We start from the raw sequence: 19,850 nt of genomic DNA, 5'->3' as shown, positions 1-19,850 counted from the left end.
AAATGAGGAAAATACCTAATAAAAAAATTAATTCTAAAAAGAAAAAATGTATCACAATATATAAATCAATTGGGACAAAAATAAATGCATTTTCCTTCATAAGAACATGATATAGACATTCTTATTTATTTATTTACTTACTTATAGTTTAGTTTTGAAATTAATATAATTTCATTATTTTGAAACTTCCCTTCCACCATAAAAATCTGAGTTTGTAAGCATGTTTCCAAGGCTGTGGCTGCTTGTAGCTGTGGAGTCCCCAAATGCATGCCAGAGTAATGGAGAGACTTTGACAGCCCAGGTCAGCACAATGCCTGCAGCTGCCAACCAGCTTTTCTGTATATAAAAAATAAATAAATAAATCTGAGTGTATGCCCATGGACAATCTCCTTTAAATTCATGCAATCTTTTTTCATTGATCTCATCATATGGTTATATTTGTTATATTATAATAGTTTGTTATATTTTATAATATACAAATTATGTATCATTTTATATAAAGTAATAATTTATGAAATATGAAAATTTCATTCATATTTCATAAGCATAACACTTTTAGCCCATATAATGTAAGTTTGATATATCTCATATCTGTTTTTAATTATATTATTCTTAAAACAATGTTGAAAATTGTTTGATATTAATCCCGTTTTCTAGCATACTTCAAAATACTTTTTCTACATTAAATCACTGAGTCCGGGAAATAGTTCTTTATCTCTTATCATGAAGTAAAAAACCATCTCAATGCCTGTATTTGATCAATATTACCAAAACCTGTATTTAAATATTTCTTGGATTTTTGATTGCTTTGAGTCACATAGCAAGACATATTCATAAGTACATTTCCCCACCATACTGCTGGGAGCAGATTTCCTCACTTCCATATAAGCCTCTCTCAATTGCTGAATAAAAGTAGATGTTTAGACAATGACAAGCTGTATCAAGCAACCTCCACATCCCAGGGATGGAATCAGTCCTGTTTGTTTTAGGACAATCTCTTAGGAAGAAATACCCAGTAACATTAGACACAATGGACCATTTATCCACTGAAGACACTGTTAGAAAAGATCACATTCCTTACAGAACATGTAAATAATGCAGTCCATCCTGAGCCATTGCTACTCACATGACTTTGAGCTATAAAACCGCTCAATTTTATCAGCCCAAACTGTGTGTAGTTGGCACTTCCCATTTTTCCTAAACAATACATATAAAGCAATAAACAATCCTTAATTTACATTTATCATGAAACATCTATTTGTCCCTAAAGAAAACAGATATTGCTGAAAGTGAGACACATTCCTGGTCTTGATCCTGTCTTCTATGATGCTATTCTTTGGTTCATAAATGTCTTCATTAATCATCTATTCAGTATATGATTCCTGTTGGGAATGGACTGACTTACTGTGTGCACCAAGACTTGTGGGTGGGATTGGGGCTCAGAACCTTAACTGACACTATTTTTCAAATCAACAAAACGAAGCAAGTGACTTCATTGATTTCCATTTCAACAAACTGTTTATTCTACCCAAATAACTTTTCTTACTTGACATAAAATGCCATGATCATTAATCTATATTAGTTAAAATACTTAACCTCACACATCAGCATCCGCACTGCCATTGTACTTACAGTTTTGGCTGCTAGGTAGATGGTATTAAATTTCCCTGAAGACTAATAATAATGAAGAATAATGAAGGACTAAATTCATCAGTCAGGGCATATGAGTTTGAGTCCCCACACCTACTTGCTGGTGCATAATCTCTTGTAACTTCATTTCTGAGGAATATCATACTGTCTTGGTGGATACTACATAAATATACATGAAGGCCAAACACCCATACACATAAAATGATAAAATGAAATTAGTGAAAAATTAAGGTTAGAAAAGTATGATATCAATGTTTAAGTAATGAAATAAAAAATATTTAATATTGTAATAGAAAACAATTTTATATATGTGGTGACAGCATTATTTTTTTTTCTATTTATACCTTATAATTGCCCAATGTCTAATTGAAAACATATATTCATATGTACATGGCAATAGTTTCATATCATGTAAAATATGATTAAGAAATAAAGTGTAGAAACTAGATTATAGGTTCCTGTTAGGAAGCTACATTAACAAAAAAAGCAATCTTAAAAAACTTTTAATAAAAGTCAGCATACTATATGCATTCAAATAAATTAAAAAATCATATAAGATGTCAAAAGTCTTTGTGTTGCAAAGCATTAGTACCAATTTCCTTTTATAAATCACTCAGATTCTAGGATGAAAGAGGTAAAATTGTATACATAGTGTGGCTTTGTCCCTGATTTCTACATGTTTGCCACAATAATACTTCCAAAATCTCTTACAGACACACACATACACACACACACACACACACACACACACACACACACACGCACAAAATCAAACTTCAAAAAATAAGTCCCTATGTTGGAGATATTACTGGATTATAATTAATATATTATCTCATATATTAACCATAGTTGAATGACTCTAAAGGAGAGAAATATATTCCTCAATATATGATATATAATGTGTTTGTCTTGCAGATATCAAATTGACTTTAGGTTTCTATTTTATTGATTATGAGTCATCCCTTAATTCTTGTAAAATAGTGAAACAATGTTTACAAATGGATATTGCCCTTTTACTATGTAAAGAAAATTATGCAAATATTTAAAAAATGGCATTAATAGCAGGTTAATTTTCATACTGTTTATGCAGGTAAAATAAAATTAGGCAATATAAGTAGCTCAAATGAGTTTAAGTATAACCTTAAACTAAAACAAATAATGTTTTAACACATGGGACATATTCCAAATACAAAAGTCATAATGGAACCAATATGTTCATAAATCACACTGACTGTCAGTTCTATCTGTGATAAATTCACCACATCCACCTTTCTTCCTACATAACTTCCTGAAAGCCCAACATTTTACCCCTAAGGGTTCCTCAGCTTCAGGAACGAAAGGGGATACAGTCAGTAGATGAATCTTCCAGAATATGTTTTCTTCTGAAGTAGAAAAATATAGGTGCTCAGCTGATGATGAAATGATGAACTGAAGAGGATAGCAAAGCATTTCAGTGTGCACAATGTGCCAATTCACTATTTTGTTTTTTATCAGACCAGGTTGACAGACTATTTGGCAGTATTTGTGAGTGTTTGGCATTGCTTTGTTTTAATCCATGGGATTAGAATTCAGTGGTGTGTGAGATAAATGTTCCAGAACTGTCGACATTCAGAAAAAAAAAAAAGTTAAGAAGGGCAAGCTGGTTTGGTGGCATGCTCACAACAATACAACAGTGACTAAGAAAGCCAGTGAACACTAAGAGATAATTAAGAACAAGTTGAAAAACCTCAATCAGTGAATTGGCGATTTTACAAATTTGTTGATTCTAATGTATTTTTAAGGGGAGAAATATATTTTTAATTCCAAGGAGAAACAATTATGGTACATGTCTTACAAAATATTCTGTTGCTGATAAAACACATCATGAAGACTGCAACTCTTATAAAGGAAAGCTTACAGTTTTAGAGGTTTAGTCATAATCAGCATGGTGGTTGGCATGGGCACTGTCAGTGCTGGGAAGGAATTGAGAGTTCCAAATCCTAATCAACATGAAACAGGAAGAGACACTGTAAATGCCTTTAGCATTATAAACCTCAAACCTCACTCCCAGTGCACTTCCTCCAACAATATCACATCTACTGCCACAAGGCCAACCTTCAAGTCTCTCTCAAGCACCAACTCTCTCTAGTGACCAAGTATTCAAATGTAAGAGCCTGTATGTGTGTGCATTAAAACATGCATGTTGTTTCATGGATGTGTGTAACAGTATTTGAGGAAGGATTCTACTGTTGCTTTTGCCACCATATAAATATCAGGCATTTTCTAACAACTCTAGCCCATTTTAATTTCTGAAAATGAGACACAGAGACCAGGCTTTTGTTTGTTTGTTTGGTTGGTTGGTTTTTTTTGTTTTGTTTTTCTTTTGTTTTGTTTTGGTTTTGTCTTTCTTTTTTGTTTTTTTCGAGACAGGGTTTCTCTGTATAACCCTGGCTGTCCTGGAACTCACTTTGTAGACCAGGCTGGCCTAGAACTCAGAAATCTGCCTGCCTCTGCCTCCCGAGTGTTGGGATTAAAGGTGTGTGTCACCACGCCTGCCTCGAGACCAGTCATTTTTATTAACACACTGCAAGACAAAGTTAAGCAGGTGTTGAGCTATTCAAACATGACTACACAGGTAAAACCTAGAAAAATGCCTTGTCACTTGCCATCTTGTACAGGCCACCTGGTCCATGTGTTTCCTCATGGCTGCTCACTCATAGCAACCTCATGGTGAAACCCTCCTGTTATCTCCATGTGGTTTCCCTTTCCCCTGTGGTCCTTATCTATTCTCTTCCCACTCCTTCTTGGACATTCTGACTAGTATCAGAAGTTCCCTCATGATGCTCAGGTAATTGAATGATCAGATTTATTCTTAATCAATAAGAGGGGATGGAAAACAGTTTGTTATATATCATAGAGACCAAAGATGGATGACCACAGTGTAGTCCTGACTGCAACCAAATGTCAAGATACATAAATCAACATCTGCATACACAAGCATAAAAAAAAATCCACCCTCAACAATTCACCTTTTTACTTCACTAAAAGGTTCATCTCTATTATTAATATACAAAAATAACAAATATGAAAATGTACCAAGTAAAATTTACATTTAAAATTTTTACTCCCTTTTTATTAGGCAATCTGGGAAAAGGCACTATCTTGATGAGTTTAGAGTTCTTAAATCCTTTTCTATCAATACTTGTATTTATAACCAAGGAATATCTCCTTAGATCTAAAATCATTTTCTGAATCCTAAAAAAAAATTTAGTCTTAATTGTGAGACTTATACCTATCTAGTGTTCAACCCCATCAGAGGTATAAGAAAAACTATGTCATTTCATGACTGCCTGGACAAAAAAATAACCCTAAATTTTTCTGAGTCATGAAAGCATCAATCGTTTTGTTTGTTTGTTTGTTTGTTTGTTTGTTTTGTAGGTTCCACATTAGATTTTGTGAAGACTCTTTATTGTGACTTAAAGAATCCTCTAATTTCTATTGTTTGGCCTTTGATCTAGCATTTAACATTTTAGTCTTCTCTTTCTCTAAGTCTCTTTTATTCTTCTCTCTCTTCTAAAAAGGATAAATAAAATTATAATTACTACTGAACATATAATCCTTTCATGTGGACAGTAAAAATAAAACTAGATGGAGTCCTAATGCCTTCTTTTACAGTGTTTTCTATTTTTAATATGGAAAATATTTTCTCTTTTAGTATCTCTAACTCTCTTCTTATTTTTCTTTCTCTTTCCTTTTTTGGAGAATTCATATGTTTATATTTTACATTCATGTTTCTATTACTGTGAATGTTCTGTTTCTTTAGCCTGTATGCACCATTTAACACACTCTTACCTATTTTTTCTCTTCCTCAGAAATTATATGACTATATTTACATACCATTGCTTTCTAATCTTGATGTCTTATTTGTGTTCCATTTTCTAAACTTTTTTCCATTCCTGTGTGACTTATTCTTTTTAATTTATTTAATTTTATCTTAAGGAATTTATTTTATTAATTTCAAAATATTTGGTTATTGAGGTTTTATACCCACTCCCTCTATTTTCTTTTGAATTGATGCATAATTATAGACGTTTTACTTCACCAGTTTATTTGAACTTGGATTATTTCTGAGTCTCTTTCATCCTTTGTGGTTTAGTTCCAACATCTCACTGTGACTAGTCCCAGCCTAATCCATCAGCTCACAAAGGAGCAGCTGTTCTCATTCACTATAAGTTGTATGCCGGCTGGAAAGGTGGTACCAGCAGCTGTATAAGACTGGGAATACTATTTTTCCTAGGGTGAGCATGGAGCCTCATGTTAGAGTGCCTTGACTGCCAATGTGCATATTTGCTCCATGATCCACCTTTTTGAGCAATGCAGTTGTGTAGTGCATTTCCATCCTGCATTGTCTTAAAAGGGCAAGTCTGCACTGTGATGTCACAGAGTTTTGCCAGCTCCAAATGGACCACTATGTGCTATAGCACAGCCTTGCCCCAGGAAAAGTCTGGTCAGACATGTATTTGTACCTAGAGTAAGGGTTGGCATTCAGAACACAGAAGCACCTGTGCCAAGACTCACCATTTATTTGAGACAAGCTCTCATGCAACCTGAATGCAAGTGTCCTCTGAGATATTACAATGGTTATAAGCACTGTATCTACCCTTCTCTATCCAGTGATATGGTTGATGGCTCCTGCTATTTTTTTTGAAGGACACTTGGTTTTTAAATTTTCTTTATTTTCTGTATTTTACTATAAATATATCATTGTTTCTTTCTCCCTCTAAATCCTCATATATGTCCCAATTGCTCTTTTTCAATTTTCTTTTTTCTTTTTTTGTTTTTTTTGGGGGGTTTTTTTTGTTAGTTTTGTTTTTGTTTTTGTTTTTTTGAGATAGGGTTTCTCTGTGTAGCCCTACGTATCCTCGACCTCACTCTGTAGACCAGGCTGTCCTTGAACTCAGAAATCCCACCTCCCTCTGCCTCCCAAGTTTGGGATTAAAGGCATGCACAACCACTGTCTGGTGCCAGTGCCCCCTTTTCAACTGATTGATGTCAAAGCCCTATATGAATGTATATTCCCAAGCTCAGTTTTTGAAACAATCCTACTATGAAGTGTTATATAAAAATATTTCAATGCCGGGCGTGGTGGCGCAGGCCTTTAGTCCCAGCACTCGGGAGGCAGAGGCAGGCGGATTTCTGAGTTCGAGGCCAGCCTGGTCTACAAAGTGAGTGCCAGGACAGCCAGGGCTACACAGAGAAACCCTGTCTCGAAAAACAAAAAAAAAAAAAAATTTCATTATTTGCTGTTACATGCATATACATATATATATAACTTACTCATGCACTTACTTGCTCATTATGAAATAATTATACCATGATTTGTAATAAAGCCAGGTCACACATATACATACAGAAATATGCCATCAATCAGACACTATATGATCCGTGTCCATGTAGCAGGCCATTTGGGAGGAGCAACAAATTGCTTTAGAACTCATGTACTTTGTCCCATGAGAACAACTACCATGGGCGTGCCCCAGAGAGGCAGAATTCTGAAAACTAAGTGTCCTGAGGAATTCATGCCATTATAGAGCATAGTTCTGCTTCTCAGTCTTCACAATCTTCATTATATAAGTGTTGTGTGAAAACTCAGAGGAGGCTTCCAGCCCCTCACTGGGCAGTAGTGTTAGCACTCATAGTGATAATGCTTGATCTTTATTAAGCAATGTTCCTAGAACAGATTAAAGATTCAATCAATACCCTTGAAAACAATTTAGAGATGCAGATTGCCAGCAAAGATCACAGCCTTTAGAAATAATTTGGAATTGTAGCTTGTTAGTTAAGTTAGGATAAGGTCTTTCTATCCATGGTTCTACTGACAGAATTTTAAGTATTAATTTGAAGTTCAGAAAGGTCCACTCTTAACTGCTAAGCTAGGGAGTTTTGAGAACAGTAAAAAAAAGAACAATGGAAACCCTACCAACACTACCTGACATGACTCTCTCTCCACAACTATGCATGTGATCAAGATGATGATTAATTTCTTAAACCTGTTATTGCCAATACCTTCCACACAATATAATAAACACATTTGTGATCAGTATATGTGCACCCTGAGGATTTAATGTAGAAATGACTGACATTCTAAATAAAAGTTAATATGTTATTCTTTGAAGATTTATATAACATTAACTGTTAAGATAGATCATGATCAGCTCTTTATTAACCACAAATTGTAGACAGTCAATAAAAAAAATGGGTGAGAAAATTACATGGCTTTCTGAATCTATAACAATTTGCTTAGTTTTGAATGTGTGTGGGTACTTGGGAATAATTTCTGCTTCACATGTAATATGTAAATTATTTTTTAAGGAAAAATAAGATTTGGGGAACAAAATTTTATAAAAATAATCATTCTTTTAAAAAAAATAACGTTGTAATGTTTATGCTACCTAAAAGTATATGCTGGGATATATAAGTAGTGGAAGAAAAACTAAAAAATTTTGGTGTTTGTCATGCTTCATTCACTGATGATTTGTGTGTATATGTGTGTTTGTGTGTGTGTGGTTTTGTGTGTGTGAATGTGATTCTTTTCCAAGTTTTATTTCTTTTGTTTATCTCTCCATTCCCCAAAGAGTTCCTATAGACTCTTGTAGGTTACAGAAAAGGCTGGCCAAACAGAATTATCCATGCTTTGGTCCCTTAGAGATAGTCTGCTGAGTGATAAATTGCCAACTCAATGCCCTCACCTCAGTTTACCCTAACCTGACAAGGGTGGCCTTCATCATGACCCTTTTGGGTGTTTTTATTTTTTTTTAATTTCCCAAAATAAACTACACAATAGAAATGAAATTGAAATACCTGATATCCTTAGGAGTTTTGTATAATCATTATGAAATGCACAAAATATTCTCATTCATGATAAGGTGATAATGCAACTTTGATATCAGCTCCTGATAAATTCCATTGCATGATGTACATTGGATTCTAAATTAAAACCTCTTTTGCAATATTGGAATCAATGCAATTAATCCTACATAAAGCCAGGAATGATTTTCAATATGTACCTAAATTCTTAATGACAATTTTGAATACTTTGTGTTTACAAGCTTGAATCGACATCAAAATTTAATTCCAGAGAACCAAGAATAGTGATTCATATGTTTCTGCTTGTGAGATCAAGGCTCCCGTTTAGGGTATGCATCTGTGAGGTGAGACAAAGAGGGAGACATTTTAAAATACTATTGGATAGGCTTCATATTTTTGTAAGATTTTTTTACTGCTGAGATGCAAAACAAGAATCTTTATTATTTGCTCTAAGTTCAAGTCAAATTTACAGGGCCCAACTTACCTGTTTCATAGACGTTTTCAATATTTTCAGTATGGATTTTAGATTGCCTAGTCAGCTTCATGTATTATTCCCACATCTGTTCAGTGATATTTGTTCCAGTTGCTGCATTTCATGGAGAAAAGTCAGAAGAGAGAGCCACTATAATTACACTTAATAGTTTAAGTTCGTCAAATTGGTCACAAGTTTTAAAATCCAAATACTTCACCCCATCCTCCCTACCAAAATGGTGATGTCAGTCAGAGACACATTTTGAAGTCAGACACCCTTTGTAGAAATTAGATAATATCAGCCCTTAAAATCAAATCTATGATACCGATCTATAATCATGAATATTAATATTATTATCATATTATTGTACAAATTATCCTGCACAACTCACCATGAATAATGATTATACTTGAAATATATTAGTAAACACATTCATGCAACAGTATGTCATAAAACTAAATACAGGGGACACAGCTATGTTGCAATTAACAAAAAATATTTTCTTCCATATAAATTTACATACCCAATGTTCTTATCATCTTCAGGAAGTTACTAGTTTAATCAAAAACTGGGCTTTGAATAGGACTATGGTGTTTGAGGCAATATGCATCAAAATATAAAATCCACTTGGGGCTGTAATAAATACATTTTCCAATATAAAAACATGTTACAGATTATCTTAATCATGTATTTACTCATGCATAGTTTACTTTTGAGATTTTAATATAGTTAAACCATTTTGAATCTTCCCTTTCCCCTTAAAAATGTGAGTGTGTACACTTCCACACTATCAAATCCTTCACGTATTTTTGTCACTGATTATCATCATATGCTTATATTTATCATATTATATTTATGCTATATTTTACAATATAAAAAAAGGTTCAACATCCTTAATCATCAGGGAAATGCAAGTCAAAACAACCCTGAGATTCCATCTCACAACAGTCAAAATGGCTAAGATCCAAAATTCAAGTGAGAGCAAATGCTGGTGAGGAGGTGATAAAAGAGAAACACTCCTCCATTGCTGGTGGGATTGCAAGCTGGTACAACCATTCTGGAAATCAGTTTGGCGGTTGCGCAGAAAATTGGACATAGAACTACCAGAGGATCTATCAATACTTCTCCTGGGAATATACCCAGAAGATGTTCCAACTTGTAATAAGGACACATGCTCCAATATGTTAATAGCAACCTTATTTATAATAGCCAGAAGCTGGAAAGAGCCCAAATGTCCCTCAACAGAGGGATGGATACAGAAAATGTGGCACATTTACACAATGGAGTACTACTCAGCAATTAAAAGCAATAAATTTATGAAATTCTTAGGCAATTGGATGGATCTGAAGGATATCATCCTGAGTGAGGTAACCCAATCACAAAAGAACTCCATGATATGCATTCACTGATAAGTGGATATTGGCCCCGAAACTTAGTATACCCAAGATACAATTTGCAAAACACATAAAACTCAAGAAAAAGGAAGACCAAAATGTGGATTCTTTGTTCCTTCTTATAATGGGGAGCAAAATTCCCATGGGCAGAGTTACAGTGACAAAGTTCAGAGCAAAGACTGAAGGAATGACCATCCAGAGACTGCCCCACTTGGGGGTCCACCCTATAAACAACCACCAAACCCAGTCAGTAGGCAGATGCCAACAAGAGCCTTTTGACAGGAGCCTGATATAGCTGTCTCCTCTGAGGTGAGGCTCTGCCAGTGCTTTTTATGTACAGAAGTAGATTATCACAGTATTCTATTGAATGGACCACAGGGCACCCATTGGAGGAGCTAGAAAAGGACCGAAGGAGCCAAAGGGGTCTGCAACCCTATAGGAGGAACAACAATATGAACTAACCAGTACCCCCAGAGCTCGTGTCTCTACGTGCATATGTAGCAGATGGTCTAGGTGGCCATCATTGGAAGGAGAGTCTCTTGGTCTTGCAAGGATTATATGACCCAGTACAGGGTAATGCCAGGGCCAGGAATTGGGAGTGGGTGGGTTGGGAAGCAGGTCAGGGAAGGATATAGACGACTTTCAAGATAGCATTTGAAATGTGAGTGAGGAAAATATCCAATCAAAAAAAAAAGAAAAGTTTCCCTGACTCAGCAATTGTATATAGAAAATATATGTTGTAGTATCCTTGGAAAAATGAGATTATTGTGAAAGAATTTTCAATTTTGTTTTAAGCAAATATAATTAAAAACAGATATTAGATACATCCAAGTTACATTAGATGAACTGAGTTATATTTATGAATAAACATTTTATATCTCACAAATTGCTATTTTATATACATGATTTGTATAATATAAAAAATCTATTATAATATGATAAATATAAAGGTAGGATGATAATAAGCAGTGAATAATGATGCCATGACGTTGAAGAAGAGTGTGGATGGGCACACACCCATTTTTATACTGGGTTGAGGGAAGATTGTCAATGTTGTATTTAAATTAAAATCTCAAACCTAAGCAATATGTGATTAAAAATAACAATCTCTATACCATGATCTTATGAGGGAAATTTTATTTATTTCAGTCCCAAGTACACTTTTTATTGAGATACATTTTGTCTCAAACACCACCATCCTATTTGAAGTCCAATATCTTAATGATGGGAAATATGCCATGAATCTGTCAGTAGCACTGGGTATGTAAATCTTATATGGGAAAAAAACATTTTACCTTGTGGTTAGTTACAGCATGACTATGTCCCCTGCATTTTATTTCATGACACACTGCTGGAGGAATGTGTTTACTATTTCAAGTATAATCGTGATTGTTTGAAATTCAAGTTGAATTGTGCAGGATAATTTGGATCATAATGTAACAATAATTTTAATATTCCTGATTTTAAATCAATGACATAGATATGATTAGATGGAAAGTTATTATCTTATCCTGAGTAAGAATGTCTGACCAGACTTCATAATGTTTCCCTGACAGGCATCACCATTCTGGTAGGGAGGGTGGGGTGAAGTAGTAGGATTTACCAACTGATGAGAAGACTTGATGAGCTTAGACTATGATGTGTGATTATATGGGCTGTCTCTTCTGACTTTTCTCCCATGCACTGCAGCAANTGGAACAAGTATCACTGAAGAAATGTGGAAAAAATATGTGAAGCTGACTCAGAAACTTGAAATTCCTACTAAAAATATTGAAAATGTCTATAAAACAGGTAAGTTGTTTCCTGGAAAATTAAAGTAATTTATTACTTGAAGTTAGAGCAAATGATAGAGATTCTTGGTTTTCATCTCAGTTATATAAAATCCTTACATGAAAATATGATGTAAATCCAATAGTATTTTAAACTGTCTTCCTCTTTGTCTCACTTTACAGATGTGTGCCCTAAATGGGAGCCTTGAATTCATGAGCAGAAACTTTGTATCAGTCAGTATTCTTGGATCACTGAAATTAAATTCTGAGGTCAATTCAAAATTGTAACACAAAGTATTCACAATTTTCACCCAGGATTATCTGAAAACCCTACTGTTATTAAAAATCATTACTGGCTTTATACAGGATTAACTGCACTGATATCAATATTGCAAAAGATTTTTCAATAAAATATCCAATGCACTTCTTGCAGTAGAAATTATCAGGAGCTGACACTGAACTCACATTCATCACCCTATCATGAGTGGGAAAATTTTGTCCATTTCAAAATGTAGAAGTTACAATTATATAAAAGTCCTAAGGATATCAGGTATTTCAATTGCTTTTCTGTTGTTTTATGTTTTGTTCAGAAAATTTCCAAAAAGTATCTTAAAGGGACATGTTGTCAAATATTTATAAATGAATTAACCTCTTATTATTTCAGAAAATATTGAAAGAGAAGAGTGGGAGAAAACGGAGGAGAAGGAATGAGATGCAAACAACGGGATTAAGAAAATTGGAAGGAAGAGTCGAATGGAAATATAGATGCATGTTTATGTTTATTTATGAGGAGTGCCTGCTAGTGAGTTATTTCTTAACAAATTAAGAAAATTGCTCCGTGAGTAGGGGTGGTGGGTGATGGCTTTAAGTACAAATGTACAAATATTCTATTACCCTCATTCACCTGATATGGTAGTTTGTCAAATTATAATCACATTCAACTGTTAAAACAAAGACCTGACAATGTGCCTTTCAATGGCTTATTTGCTCACAAGCTGGTTGAACAGGTAGAGCTTTGACTGTAGCAGCCAGCAGCCTTTGAACTGGAATTTCTGACAGCTCCTTTTTCTTTTTCATAGACTTTTTTCATGGGTCTGCAGCTTTTCCCTTCCATTACAGGAAAGTGGGAAGATAAGAGTAATAGAAGAGAAGTCCTTCCGCATAAAGCAGTCCTTCAAAGAACTGTCTAGGAAGAGCCAGTCCAACATTTGGAACTGTGCTTCATTAGCCTTCTAGTAGCAGGAAGACTTGGAAATATATATTTTTCACAAACTTCTTTTCTCCTTTTTATATTTATTTTACTTTATGTGCATGGCTGTTTTATTTGCAATGTATGAGTACCACATTAACACAAGCAGCTTTTGGAGTCTCTGTTTCAATATTAAACTATTATTAAAAGTAAACTCTAACCAGTTCAGTATCTTGGTTATACACCTCCATTGAGTTTTAATTATAGACAATGTAAGTGATTAAAGAATCACCCAGGCAAAGATTAAGCACAGCCACAACCAGCCTTGTCTGCTTCTCTTTCACACTCAGCCTGTGTCAGCCATCAGAACTCACTGGTGAATCCCTGTGCTTAAGGTGCTGGTTCCTGCCTACTCTGATAATTTCTCCTCATCTATTAACACTCTAGTGACACACTGGCCTCTCCTGGACATGGATCTGCTCTTCTTTACTCAACACTCATAATCAAAGTGAGATGCCTTTAAAAATGTGTAAGTGCTAAGTAGCTGGGGATGGTGATGGTGAACCACAGTTGTCAACTTAACTGTATCTGTAGCCAATTCAGAGATAAACTGTTAGGGAACACTGTGAGTGGTTTTCTTGATCAGGTTTTTTAAAGTGGGAATACTCACCCTGAGTATGGGTATTGCAGCCATAATGAAAGTCAAAAAGTAAAGCTATGCTTTTATTTTTACTTTTGACTTCTTGACTTTGTGTCTTACTGAAAAGAAGCCACTGTGGCTGATCCAGTCAGTGATATCAGAACCGAATGAGGTTTCAATTCACATAGAAAACAATGCCTTTCCACAAGGAATCTTCCAATCATTCAGTGTCAGATTGTGACCGCTGTATTGCCCAGTCTTGCAGATAGTAGCTACCAGGTTTTTAGCCACTCCAGTGTGAAAACAGTTCTTTGCGATCTCCCCTCAAAAGCCAGTTAATCAACTGACTTTTAGCATGTATTCATTCTGTCTTTTCTGTTACTCTAAAGAACCCCAACAGAAGCTGGAATAATGCAAATAGTGCTGTGTTGTATAAGATACTTCTGTTTCTTTCCCTTTCTCACAATTATATTTCTCACAATATTTGACAGATGCAGGTTAAACCAGATTCTGTATATTAGTGATTAAGAAACCCTCTAACTGTTCCTTGGAAGGAAAGAGTTTTAAACCATAGCAACTAAATCCATGGGCACATAACCAAGATAAGCAAAGACTGTGTTTAAGACACTTACCCTGTCTCTTCCAATGTACAACATGAAATATTCACTCATGATTTTCTGACTATGGATTAGCTTGGTTGAAGTAACAAAGATCCCAAGGCTCAATGACTTCCTACAACAAATATATTTTACCATCCATGTTAAATGTAACTGTAGTTCTACATCAAGCAGAGGGCAAGATGAATTATTTTCTCATCAGAGGACCAAGAAGCCAGTAACTGTCAGCATCTTCAACTTGAGATACCAGTCTGAGATACCAGCTTTCTGTGTGGGTATGAATGAGATGCCTCCTATTGTCTAAGGTGTTGGAATATTTGGTACCTAGCTGGTGGGACTATTTGGGTAGATTTAGGAGGTATAGTCTTGCTGGAGGAAGACTATACTTTGAGATTTCAAAAGCGAGTACCTTTTCCAGTGAGCCCTCTTAGTTTAGTGTTTTTGGTTGGAGATATGCGCAATCAGCTGTGGTCCTGCCACCATGCCAGTCTGCTGCTACAGTTCTTATGATGGTGTATTCTTGACCATCTGACTCTGTAAGATCCAAGTAAACCCTTCCTTTCTAGGTTTCCTGGTTTATATTATTTTATCACAGCAATAGAAATGTAGCTATGACAGCCATGTCTCAGTGTTCCTCCACATACTCTTAACACACCAGCTCCATATAGACCCTAGACAACACACTTATCACCTCCCCAGACACCACAATACACCATACCACACCATCACATTGTATATTACACACTCTGTACACAAACCATACACACTGTACAGACATGAACACATACCATTTTCCTCAGCAATTCACAAGGTCAAGGCTGTCTACAATGAGAACACTGAAAAAGTTCAAGGAGACAATGGAACTTACAGGCAAGGACAAGGGAGGGAACATTATTTCATTCTTCACCCAGTCAATCATCTGTTTGTGCAAATTTTCTCTGTAGACAGAATGGCACAATGGAGAGAGAAGTCAGTGGTGTGAATGTCTACCCCTCACTAAGGTTAACTGACTATATAAGAAAAGTGTAGACTAGATTATCTGAAAAGTACCTTCCAAGGAAGCAGGTATATTTCTGTAATGCTTTCACATTCCTAGAATTCTCTCATGTCTATGTAGCCCTTACTTCTTCCCAGGAAGCCCCAGTCTCTGTAATTCTTCCTCATTTCTCATTTCACCCGGAATGAAGACTGATTCTGCTACCACATGGAAATCCTTCAGGTTTCATTCTGGGTTGGAATCCTTGCTGTTCTTTTTCCATCACATATGGGAAAAAGCTATATCTTTCTTGTTTACTTGACAAACATGTCAGACACAAGTAATCATGACTGTCTAGGCATGAAATCACACAGACACAAGCACACACACACACACACACACACACATACAAGGATATATAAAAACCACCCATTAACACACCATACCACATGCGTAGACACACAGACACACAGAGAGAGTCTAGTATGAAGTCTTTCATGAAATGAAGATCATTCATTAGTTAATGTAGATAAAGCTTAGATGAGAGTAGACTTCAAGTATGGTCTGATCTGCTGACTAAATCACATTACCAAGATTGTACCAGCTTTATCTCAAGAACATCCCTTCTCTTTGACACAAGCAAACTTCCAGCTACAGCTAGGATAATTTGTACTTTTGCATGTCATCCCAAAAGCCAGCCTTAAGTTCTAGCTGGAAAAATTTGTGTCAAATTCCTGTGTCTGAAACTATCATCGTCACAAAAAGAATATAAACTGGCTAATTGGCTTCTCCCCACACATCCCCATGGCTCTGTTTAATGTGGGGGGAGGGTGGGCGAGGGGAGTCAGCACTGGAGAAATAACTAAGTCCACAATGAGAGTCAGATCTAAGATGTCAGTTTTGCCTTTTCTTAAACTTCATTACTGTTAAGAAAACACTGTCAAAAAGAAGCAGAAGAGTATAGCAATGAAATATATCTGTGTGTGTGTGTGTGTGTGTGTGTGTGTGTATGTGTGTGTGTGTGTGTGTGTGTGTGTGTGTGTGTGTGTGTGTGTGTGTGTGTTTGGGTTTGTGTGAAACAATTGCTGTATTTAGCTGTGCTGGATGATTTCCAAAAGGAGGTGAGTAATAGGTTTTATAGCAATGCATAAAGGGAAAAATTGCCACACACTGGATCTGTACATTGATCTCAAGGAAACATTGATCTCAAGGAAATAACAGAATGGAATTACTTTAAATTCAGAAAATAAAGAGATTGTGAATTTTAATCATTGGAGGAAGATGGACATTATATCAAAAAATGAAGAGCTAATAATGTTTCATTGCTATAAGCTCTTAGCTGTAGTGAAAATTTTCCTGTGGGTAAAGGTCAAATAATTCCTGTTGTCTTTAATTTTTACTAATTTACACACTAACTAGAATAATTACTTTTATGTAATATCTCACTGAAGTTTCAAAAATGTTATTTTCAATTATTCATAGAAGAAGGTGTGTGAAAAAGAGTTATTACATTTTGTTCTCCTACTGAAGTTTGTGAGATTTCCCCTTAATCTTTGTGTATTTAAATTATAAAATCTCAATTCCATATCTATAAAATTATATAACTTAGGAAAAAATTTCAAAGGATAATGGATTATGTGTTTGTTATAAAGATTTAGCCACGGACACCCTGATGTAAACATATTGAAGTTATGAACTCTGGTTTAGAGGAAAAACTTTTGGTTCACTTATGCAGGGCACAGTAAGCAAGATTTGATCTTATCACTTGCTTGCTCCCATCCTCCTGCAAGTATTTTTTTAGAAATAAAGAATGAATATATAACCCACTGACTGCTTCAAACCACCTTCCTCCCACAAGATATTTAGCCAGGTAAGATTGATTTTTCTGTTCTTGGTTTGTCTTTTACTTTTTGTTTCTCAGAGACAGTGCTGTTTTCACATAGGTATTTGTTCCAATAACAATTACGTCTGTGGCACAAGTATGAACTGGGTTTTATTGACAAGTTACCTTCCTTGAGTGTAACTTTTGCAATACCCTAGAAACCCACTTTTTTCCTAGGACTTGATCTGTAAGCTCCATGATTTGTTCTATGTCACCTAGTTTAGACACAATCCTTGGAACTCTTAATAGCAAGAACCTTCCATGTTCAATGTGTGATTTAACTCCTTATTCTCTGTCCATGGAATCTACACATTAGGTAGTGTCTCCATAATCCCTTTTATCTCATCCTTCTATCCACAGACCTACTCCTAGGCTTATAAAGCCAGGTTGTATATTGTCTATGCTGTGTTCATTATGTTACCCAGTCCTCTACTAAATTCTCCTTCTCCATCTTGCTATACTTCTTTAATAATGTATTCTCTTACTGTATAATCAGTTTTAATAGTATCAGTTGCTTGCTTTAACAGTATCAGTTGAATATCTGTTATCTCCAAAACCCTACTTGTATGGCTCTGCTTCACATTGCTATCCTTCAGCTCTATGAATACCAAAGATAAACTAAATCCCTGGAGATCCAAAGCCTTCTCTTTATTCTTTCATATCTCATCCTTCTTAAACAGAAAATACTAGGTGTTCTAAAAATGTAAGTCCAAGGACTAGCATGAATATTATTAAATATTAAATATTATTATAAAATGAAGTATATAGGTACTTGTAAGACTTGAATATTTGCTTCTACCAATAAATAGAGACATTCAGAGTTCCAAAGTTGATTTTTTAGCTATTCTTTACATGGAATAATATTTAAACTAAAAGGTCTTGGAATCTTAACATCAGTTAACAAACTTGAAAAGGTTTAAATGTTTAAAAGGAAAGCTTAATATTTATGTAGCTTGCTTAAAACTCATCTGACAGTATCTTTTATAAAATGGAAGTGGTACATTAAGGATATGAAATGATTATGATACATGAGCTTTCTTTAGAATATCAATAAATTTTCCAAATGAAAATTTGATGCCCCTGTTTCCTTGAGGACTTAGTTAAATATCTACATTGGAAAAACATGACATTGTGAACTATAAGAGATAAGATTACAAAATTTTTAGTGTTTCACTATTTGTAAGTGACTTTTGTACTGTCTTATCTGAAGACCACTACAATTTCTGAAATGGATAGAACTATTTCCATCTTCTCTGCAAATGGAGATCTAATTTCAAGGCTAGTCTCATGAAATATCTAGCCAAAGGAACATTCAAATAATGTATAGAAGAAACTAGACTTCGTCTCTTAGAGGTGTGTGTGACTACTGTGTAGTGACCCTAAAATAGGACCTCTGTGAAATTAAAGGGTTAACTTACAAGAGACATGATCCAGGGCACCTAATTATGACAGTAGAGACCTGGGAAAAATTATTCACCTGCCCACCTAGCACACAAGTGTTTGCTACAATAAGTGTATTATGTTTAATGTGAAAGCTACCTTTGGTATAGTTTGGAAAAGATATGAAAATAATTTATTAGGACTCAGTATGCATTCTAAATTCAAACTGTTATTAAATATCTATGTTAATATTTGTGGCAGGAAATGCCCATCATCCCATAAGCTTTATCCAGAAAAGAATAATATCATAAACTTCCTTATAACCAAGCAAAACAACAAACATTGTGTCCCACTGCTGTGACAAATGTTCCATTAGTACAGCAAATGACAAAGGTCAGAGCAGGCTGACTCAGAATAAAGAGCATTGTCCATAGAGAGAGGACTGGGAAAGTACACAGAAAACCCTGTTGTTTGCTTCTCGTCTGCTTAAAACACAGATCAATTTAAATGCTCCTACTGTTCTTTTCTGCACTAGAATGTGTGCCTTCTATTAACACATGGTAAAACATATGCCTTACATATATTTCATATTTCAAATATATTTATGAACTTTAAACAGCAAATATAATATTGTATAAACACAGTTATGATGTGGGACAGTGAAATCATTGTAGAGTGGAGAAAGCTCTGCGTCGCAAAGTCCCAGAGTAAATGTTTACTGTGGACTTGGACACACAGCCATGTAGAAGACTTTTAGGCCTTGATCCTACTAGGATGTCAAAATCTATCTCCGCAAGAGCTTCAAGATTAAGAGATTAGTAAGGATTTCATTTTCCTCTAGGAACTCAACATGAGTATTTATGAAAAAAGGACCAATGTGTACAAAGAAAGGAAAGAATGGTTTCTCCTCCCAAATGGTTGTAGCCTGGGGCTGGCCTCCTACTGAGATTAGATAAAGTTTATCTAAATTATGCCAGTGTTCTGTACCTATTAATGAGGCTGAGTACTAGTAGAAAACTCCCATCTGCTTTATTT

At 35.1% G+C, this 19,850-nt stretch overlaps 1 non-coding gene across 1 annotated transcript; it reads left to right on the top strand.

The window, feature by feature from the left end:
* The first annotated feature begins 216 nt into the window (after window positions 1-216).
* On the top strand, window positions 217-344 carry LOC115031374. Its single transcript, XR_003837015.1, has one exon. It is a non-coding gene; the product is annotated as a small nucleolar RNA SNORA44 (small nucleolar RNA).
* The last annotated feature ends 19,506 nt before the right edge of the window (window positions 345-19,850 follow it).

This window comes from Mus caroli, chromosome 6 (genome assembly GCF_900094665.2).
Source record: "Mus caroli chromosome 6, CAROLI_EIJ_v1.1, whole genome shotgun sequence".
In the NCBI taxonomy this organism is placed as follows: Eukaryota; Metazoa; Chordata; class Mammalia; order Rodentia; family Muridae; genus Mus; species Mus caroli.
Note: the sequence above shows the minus strand (reverse complement) of the source record. Positions and strands in the feature narration are given on the sequence as shown.